The 9638-nt window shown below is 39.2% G+C and overlaps 1 long non-coding RNA gene across 1 annotated transcript; it reads right to left on the reverse strand.

Moving 5' to 3' along the window:
* Positions 1-6781: 6781 nt before the first annotated feature.
* Positions 6782-8751, reverse strand: LOC147751952 (uncharacterized). Its single transcript, XR_015315449.1, has 2 exons — positions 8522-8751; positions 6782-7439 (listed from the first exon to the last, which is right to left on the reverse strand). It is a non-coding gene; the product is annotated as an uncharacterized LOC147751952 (long non-coding RNA).
* Positions 8752-9638: the final 887 nt, after the last annotated feature.

The following is a 9638-nucleotide window of genomic DNA, read 5'->3' on the forward strand; positions in this document are numbered from 1 at the left end:
TATATCTTCCTGCCTCGTGTCGGCAGCCTGCGGTAACGACAGCCGGGAAAGAAAGCATCTAGCACTAGGACTTCGGTTGGCTAATAAGTTCTGGAGTTCGTCATATCTGATTCGATTCTATTCACTACTTGACGCTCTGCTGTAGCAGACCGCGACGTAGTCTTTAGGAGTATTTGCTGTTTCCCTGAAAGTGTGCATCGTTAAATGTTATTCGGTGGAGTCAAACACAATACCCATGCACAGCATCAGTCAAAGCAAAGGGGGTCTTTTCTCGTACTCGCATGGGTTTGTGCTTTGTGTTACATGAGTTAGCTGTTTTTGATGCGGTATAAAGGTTTCTTCAAGACAGGTGCAAAATATGAGGCAGCCTCACACTGCCTTCTACATATAGACAGCCCAGTGCATGTATGCAATTAAAGCGTTCTCTACTTAATAAACCACTTAACCCATTAAGCCAACATTTCCATGTGAGCGAAAAGAACATTTGGTAGATAAAGTTGTTTCTCTGCGGCGACAATTTTTGGGAAACAATAGCTTGTTTCTAGGTTCGCGACGAAAGACGCAGATCAGATGCATAATGACATTTCTCTACACTTCTATTTCAATTCAGTTTGATAATTTCAGGTTTAACGAACTTCATTTATTGTCCTTGTGCAGCAAAGTTACCTTATCACAATACGGTGCTTGGCGAACAGGTATTTGATTAGTTGAAAGTCGCTGTTCGGGTATTTACTTGTCGAACGCATATATATATATATATATATACATATGTAAAAACAAAATAAAAATATTTAACGTACGGATCAGTAACTGGGTTATAAAAGCAGATCCTGCGTTCGCTTCACTACTATGCAGTTTTGTACGTTGTCAGGAGAAGGTTCAAAAATAGCCGTGTTATAGACACAAACAAAGACGTAAATCCTTCGTCCTTTACCACTTACTATGGAATCCTGGTATAACACACGTTTATTATCCAAGTCATATTTGAACTACGTTGTTGGAACATAAAATTTAAGGACAATAGAATAGACAAAAAAATGAAATAACGTCTTAATAAATTGTAGAAATAGTTGTCAGGGTATGCTCGCTGACAGTCCTTCTTCAGTAAAACTACAGCTATTTCAACGTAAACGACGAAAAATTTTGCAAGAAACCGCATTGCCGAATCTAAATTTCACAATTACATTCAACATAATCCAAAATCTATGTTGGTTCATGGTCGACGTTGTCATTACGAAATCATGCATTCTCCTTCGCTATTTACGATACTGTTTACTGTAAAATGTTATCTTTGTCGATACTTAAATCCATTTAGGTTCGCACATAATGAACTCTTCAGTGTCATTTAAAGAAGGATTCCTTCTCTAGCAAAATATGCCGGGCCCCATACTTTACAACTGCGGCCCATTACAAACATTAAACTAAGTTCGATCTGATAGCATTCACGGCCTCAGATCGAATGATGATGATCGAGTGATGAGGCCTGTACATAACGAGCAGATATAATTGCTTAATGACAAGTCGCCAACGAATGCAGACAGTTCAGTGTAGAAATCTACATAGGGGGTGACATCAACCGGCCCCATTGCGGTGAAGTACACATTGCAAAATGCAAGATCCACATTATTTGCGGTCACTATAAAGTGCACAGATTATTTGTCATTACTTGTGACAACGAGTTGCAAACGAATCATTTCTAAACCGGTATATCCAAGTACAATTCTGAACTGAAACTTAATGAAGTTTTGAGTACTTTTATAGCAAATACTGTAACGGGCAGAACTTACATAGGCCATGTGTGAATCTGACTTAACAAAAACTATTGATTCATGCCCTCGAAAACGAAGCTGTGTTTCTTTGCAGCTAGCTGTTACGTGGGCAATTGAACACAAAGACAAGTCTCTCCGTTCGCCAAATCTTGTTTTCTCTCGCAACATAATTTTCTCGTATGTGGATACAGGTCGTCGCAACAATGCTCCTCGTCTAAATCGTTGTTGGCATGTTAACCTGTAAAATAGACCTGTAATATAGAATGCATGCCTCCCTATTCGAAACAGAAATAGGAAACAGAAAAGGGTTGCTGACTCCACATCTGATAAACATGGTGGGTGGTCAGCTAGATTATAACGTAGTGACCTGTATAGTGTAAAGCGGTACGTCAAGCAATCGTAGAATAACACCTTTTTTTATCTTGAACGCGGGTGCTTTACTGCAATTTCCGCCAAGTAATGATGTGTAATATACCTCCATGATCGTTTTCCCATTATTCAAATTAATCGATTATCACAACTCCATGACGGTCCGAACAAACAGGGGGCTTGCTTAGCTGTCCGCCTGGGTAGCTAGTGCGCATCTCCTTGAGTGCGTTGGTATGGCAACAATGATTACACGGCCATCGCGAATCCGGATTTCGGCGATGGCAAATGGTGAGTATGGATTAAATCAGGTCACTATATAGTTATATAGGTCTACTAGGAAAACCGCAAATGACTTCAGCAAAATCTAGGACCTTCCTTGTCCTTCATGTTGCAGCTTTTCAAAGCTGTAAAAATAGCCATTTACGTTTAAAAAAATCTTCCGGAATCGTTCAAATGCGTTTTTAATCCAGAGTGAGCGAACAAGACATCCAACGTGCGGTTAATCTCTGCATGTTTACATCTTGTTGTGGCAAACGCATTGTTTCAGGATGTTCACAGTTCTTACCGTTCCTGTAACCTGAATTTAATGGTCGTCTATCATCATTTGGTAAACCTTTCCGATGTTATCAGCAACTCATTGGCCAGCTCACACCCTCGTCGTTAATTTACCTGCTACGACCACGTCAAAATTCCATTGCCCGAAATTTGACGGCAGCAAATAGTAGTGCAGAGAAGCCGTAAGTGTCGTTCTAATTCGCATAAGTTTGCTGCCTTTTAGTGATTATGATAATTGTTTTTCAAGAATTAGAACTAAGTGACGACCTAATATTTATTTTTTCCCATTTGTGTAGGGAGGCTGACATCGATTGACAAAGACGACCGTTCGACTATTCTATATATGCACATCTATATAAACAAGATATTTTTCATAAGTAGCGTGATCTTTATGCCAATTTTAGGAATTTTTCCTCGTATATCAGTTATTGAAACCGAGCTTGATATATTAGATATCGTAACGTAAGCACATAAACCATTGTATGATTAACTGAATATTAACAACACAAACGACATTATTTTTTTGATGGGATCAGTTCAACATGTAAAACACTCGAGACTACTATATACATATATATATAGCATAGCTAATTGTTTAGGGCTTCCGATTCAAGTTTTGAAAATCTCCTTGTATTGGTGATGCTGGCATCAAGTACGAGTTTATCGTTTCGTAATAAACTCTTTGTTTAGCATATGCACAAAGGCGACACGTTGAATTCTCTTGGATATAATGAGTGAGGTGCGATATCATTGTGAAATGTATCAAACCGTAACTTGTATGCAGATTTGCTTGCGTTAAGTGCGCACCTATACGGTGTTGCAAGCTGAAAACTATTGCAAATCTGAAGTCGAATAAGGAAGACCTACCTATTGTCCATTTTCGCGCTTCGTCTCGAACCCTAAGCGACAGCAAACGAAGAATGTTAACCCTATTATGTCTGAATAAGTAGTCTAGTGCTGTGGAGCTGTCAAATGGCCACATACAATACAATGTAAGCAAGTGCAACTGTTTCTGCACATGTCAAAACTTTGCCTCTAGTAACTGCGCATCAGAAGACATGAATATTCTTATGTTTTCAGTTAGTGCGTGAGTGGAAAGAGAGACTTCTTTCTCACGTAGCTGGATAGAAGTCTGTCGCCAAAATTCATCCGGACACGCTCCGAAGCCTCTGACGATATAGGCCTTGCTAAAAGTGTTTCGCTCACCGTATTTCCGGCACTTCATTAACGTCTCAAAAGTAGCCACAATTAGGATGGCTCATTTTTAGACATATCTATTTGATCATGTGCATCCCCGTTATCGTCCAGTATTTTTCTTCAGTTACCTCTCATTTCTTATCACCATCAAAAACGCCTATTATTATTCGCTGTTAAGTGGCCATCGGGCATACGACTCAGACATTGCTGCTAAACGGGCGAGCGGTATTAAGCTCACAGACTGTGATCCAGAGAAAGTGGTGCGTCTGCAGTCAATTGCTATGCAGCTTCAGTGCGCCCCTAAGTAACTACGAAGCAACGACCCATTATCTGTACAGAAAAGGGTGAAATGTGTCACACTTTCTAGGTTAGCGGAATAGAGTAACGCACGATGACCTTTCACAGGTTGCCGTTCATACAAATGCTCTTATCATTCAGCAGTGTCGTTTAGCTCCGTGACTTCAAGCCATAGGCCTAAATGACATCGTTAAATCAAATGCAAGGTTTCAAGGATGCTGAATCAGGTCGTAGTGCAGAATACCTGCATCTGCAATAGTTTTGCTAAAAACTCGACCAAAGCAAACGGAGGCCGGGTCTTCATTCCGCAGCTGGAGAGTCTGTCGAGAAACATGTATGTAGCTTCTTTTAGATAACTGAATCATAAATACTAGTTGAAGTTACAATGATCTACAAAGGGGCTCGATAACTATGTATTTGAGCCGCGTCGAATACTACCAATTTTCAAATATTTACTCTATTCGTACTTTGCCAAATGCTTTTCTACGGACCGATCGATATTAGATCAAGCTGCAACAGCCTATGTATGGCATGACCATTTGGAAATATAATCGGCACTTTTCAAGCAGAAAAAATTACCGGGCGTCGCTATTCGATTACTGTTAATACGCAAAATCAATTTTGAGCATGGGATGGCATGGCCTCAACTGTTACCGGTGAAGTCTTCTTTAAGCTATCAACGAGAGGACTTAAACGTCCATTACGTTTTGCATATTACCAGCTAAACTTACTTATGACTTGATTCCATTGTGACGTTACGTTATAATCAGTAGTCATTGCTATTTAATGCTTTTCTTAGAAAGGCCAAACAGAAGGAAGAGGGAAAAAATTAATTCGCTGGGAACTCTTCAAGTCATCTGCGCTGCGGGATCGACTCAAATTGTTGACGCCATTTCCTGTGACGGTGACCGGCTTCAGTTGCGCAATCATTAAGAAGTGGGTCTGTGCGCTCGATCTTAAGTGAAAAAGCTGATTTATGTATACGGCGTAAGTGTCGTTAAGTTAGATAGGTCGGCATAGATGACGCCGCCACCTATGATCGTAGGTTGATAATAACAGGTTAGCTAACTGAATTGATATCTAAATGTTACATATTATCGTTTGGCTACCCAGAAGTTGACTAAAACATGTTGTCTCATTGTAAAGGGAACGTGGGTTGTAAGCTAATCGAGTGCAAGCGGCCAAATATCGTCAATGAATTTTATTAAATAAAAGTAAACAGAGTCTTTGCATAAAATGCTGGAAGAGCACAATCGTGTCCTGCGGATTGATTCCACTTTTACTGTTCATTCAATACGCGCTGTTCACCTGCGGACATTGAAATATGATCAATTCTGATTGATACTCGGCTCCCCTTTTGTTAACAATTTGAAAGTTGTTTGGCTGAACTCATCTTTTGCGAGGAAACTGAAGGGGCTCAGTAGTCGAATGAAGCTAAATTCAAATCAGCCTGCTCGCCGGTTTTAAGTACAAAGAAAAAACACATCGTCTTGAACAACTCCGCTTGAAACGCCAGCTAGAATGCATCAGAGTGTTTACTTAGAATTCTGCTCAAATATATCCTCCTAGTTCAACATACGGTTTTCTTCACTACGCGAAGCACGGCAAAAAAATTTGAATTCGTATTGATTAAGACTAGTAAATGAAGGTAACACAAATAGAAAAATAATGGTATAACAATGGGATAATCTTCGAGGTAATGCTTGAGGCAAGTTGAAATAACGTCGCCTAATCGAAATTACGCTTTGAGCATTTGAGGCCTTTGGCCATACCCGTCAACCTAATCACCAAGAGCGGATTCAACGACATGTTTATAATGTTCAGAAGTCTTGGAAAATATGATGTTGTTGTGTTTAGATAGTTGTGGCGTATAGCGGAGCTGCCATCGGTGAGCGACACGGTGAAAAATCATTTTCTAGGTTGAATAAATAACACCATCTGCAACACCGTGTCATCTTTATGAATGACAAGCTAAGGGATTGTCATAAGGATGACGCTATACTATTCTAACTTTTTTTATTCGAGAATTCTGTGATAAGTAATATATTTATTTTTGAGAATACTTTTGCAGTCGCTCAGTATTGGTAAAGAATTTGGTCACGTCTCTAAACGTCCGAAGGTACATCGAACGAAACGAGCTGTTTACGCAGAATACTTGCATATTCATTACCCTACTATAATTACATGTCCTCGGTTCGTTGCATTTCTAGAGATAAATACAGATTTTTGTTAGCTCTATAAATTATCATCGATCAGTTACGAGGTTTAGGTCCGTTGTCGTCATTAGGCATAATTCCATCAGGCGGTTGGCTGGCATTCCCATAGCCGGGTTCGAGCCTAGGCCACAACATGTCCCTAGGATTAGCACGTCAACTTATCGCGACCAGATTAACACAATCATCTCCGTTCCTTTATAGATATATATCCGCATATGAAGCGCTAAGATATGCAGTACCATTGATAAGGCTAAAATTTTCTTCAAAGAATATTCACAAATCAATATTAAATCAATCGTCCTCAAAAATATATAAACGATTATATGATTGTTGTCGGCTTTTTTAATTCCTGTTAAACCCTAAGCAAAAAAGAAACTCTTTCCTTTATATTGTGTGCTAATTGCAGATTTAATTTTATTAGCGTTACAAAGAGCAAATATAAGCTATGATTTGTGAGTAAAATACTCAACATCAGAATAGGTACTGGATATTAAACGAATATTTTGAATACGTACTCTGATTTACTGTTTGGGTTTACTCTAAGAGTTGAATTTGTTTTTTAGCCATATATCCCATGCATTGATTTGTTTATGATATTTCGTTGAAGATTAATTGACACATATTTTGTCCCCAGTGTCATAATGACTTAAATGAAAACAATATATAACAGTTTTAAATCCTGCTAGCTTTCATGTAACAAAACCTAACATTACTTTTCCTGTTTAGTATAAAACTTTTTCAAATTCCTCAGATAAAGCTCTCGAATTGAATTCACTCAAAAAGCATGCAGCTCTCATAAGTGCAACACTGAAAATGAAGACAAGGCCCGAAAAACAAAAGGTACATTTCTAGAAAAATACTATCAGGAAATGATGACAGCTGCATTGCCGTTGGTGTTTGCTGGAACGATCTTTAAGAAGAGCTCTCCACTTCAAGTATCGCTCGTTACTGATGTCACGACGGCTAGCGGAGCTGACGTGTGGGTCCACTTCGGATAGCTGAGTGTCACCATGTGCTCGGGTGGGACCTCCGAAACCTTATGGCAAATGTGTGATTTTTATGAGTCGTATGCTAGAGTTGCCTTGGAAGTCTTAAAGCTAATGTTGTCCCATTTTATTGCATAAAAAATACATTTGCGCTTAGTTTAGACATGCTAAATGTAGAAGTGGAATAAATGTCGGATAGCATGCAAATATCATATAATCCTTTTAGAATTTTTATGTGATGGCATGACACAGTGCAACCATATGTTCTGCACAACGTACCGAGTACAATATTCAGAATAGGGATTTAAAAGCATGTTTATAGTTTTGGACGGAGCAGGTCCGTGGCTAAAAGTGGCACAGGGATAAGGATAGGCTTACAGCTGAAACGGCGTAACATCCATATAAATAATGCTTACTTGTGTGTATCCGCTATCATATGACCATTGCGCAAATTATCACAATCAACCTAAAAGTAACGCTAGATTCCTTGCAATCGTTAATTTGTGTTTATTTTATTAGGTACAGTTTGCAATTTCAATATGTAATCACTGAAGTCACTACCAAACCTGAAGGTGGAATAGCTATGGTACATACGATGGATCCATATTTGACACATTCTCTCAGCTGACTTCCTGCTACGCGGCCTATCTAGAAAGCCACTGTTTCCGAGATTGAGTCAATTGACTTTCTATGCTACGAACCTGTGTGCACGCTATAATGATTGGCATCTACGACTATACTTGCTTCCCATTGGAAAATAAACTAGATTCCACAGAACGAACACGTAGATAGACCGATGCCACCAACTGGTCGATAATAAACTCTGTAGCATTCTCAATCATGTACACGGCTCTGCATAATTAATACTGTGATGCCACTCTATAGAATAATATTAATCAATACTTGCTGTGTGCGTACATCTGTTAGAAATACATTGAATCGCGGCGGCCCTACCTGAACTTCACTTTAAGGCTACTTTAATCTGCGCTCTGAGGTCGACAGCTATTCACATTTTTTTTTTTTGCTTGTTGTCATGCTTTCATGTTTCTATAGCACTATAGGTAGGTAAAGTGGGACGATTTTATTGTAATCATTATTAAAAAACTACGAACTGACACTATTGTGTACTGACCTTTCGACATACTCCTGTCACCTGCTCTGACGACTCACGAGCGGGTGACACGGTTGACACTGTCGTTTCTTCATTTTCGCAGTCTGAACGCGTGTCCGGAATGGAACGGCAGAGGCAATAAAGGTTAGGTTTGCATTGCCTTTCAGGTCGCATCCACTGAGAGGAATTCACAGACGATTGCTGGCATTCATCACACGACTGACCCTCATCTACACAAATATCAGAACCATTTATTTTTCCTTGTTTAACAAAATTGTATCACTGAGTTTAGTTAATTAACAGGCCGTTCATGTGTTGCTTACAAGAAGAATCTCTAACTTGACGTGAAAGTTTTCGATATCAGGTACGCTAAGACGACGCATTAATACAATTTTTCTTTTTTTGATTTCAAGAAATGTAGTAATTTCTCATCCAACAATGGGAAAGGTATATTACACAAACATACTTTTTATCGTACCACAAAGCAGTAAAAAACAGAGGTGAAGCTTGAAAAAGCTTAGTCAACTTTTACGTACAATCGAGTCCAACCAAAAGACTGTAGTCACAGCTACAATATATCGAGGAAAACTGGTCAGTGCTGTAGCCACAGATCGGTTGCCTATGTATGATAATACGAAGGTGCCACGCACTGCCAAAAAAAAGTTGGCAAAGACTGATATTTTGATCGACCTTGAGTTGGGCCTAATCGAAAAGGACGGCGCAGATAGGACTAAAACCGTAGGTATCGAGAAGAACTAAAACAAAATATAAAACTGAATTATGTCTAGGCAGGTCAAGTCACTGGCCATATATGGCAATAGCCTAGGACCATTAAAAACGGATTTAACATCGCCTCTACCAAGTCTAGACGTTCTGAAAGCGTGATGCTACTCGAAAAAGGCGCAGTAAGCTTAGATCCGTTCAGAGTGTCCATCAAATAAGAAAAGTTAATTCAAGGATAATCTTTTCTGACCTAAATAGAAACTCCAGTTGAAACGTAACCACAAATAGCAACACGATAAAGAAAACATGAAAAACGCTCAACGTTTGGCAGTAACAACAGTCGTAGCTGTCTGAGTATTTCCTTGGTGCGAATCTAGACCTACGAAAGCTGACAGATTGGGGTTAAAAACTAAGC

The sequence above is a fragment of the Varroa jacobsoni genome, unplaced genomic scaffold (genome assembly GCF_002532875.2).
Source record: "Varroa jacobsoni isolate VJ856 unplaced genomic scaffold, vjacob_1.0 contig00967, whole genome shotgun sequence".
NCBI classification, from domain to species: Eukaryota; Metazoa; Arthropoda; class Arachnida; order Mesostigmata; family Varroidae; genus Varroa; species Varroa jacobsoni.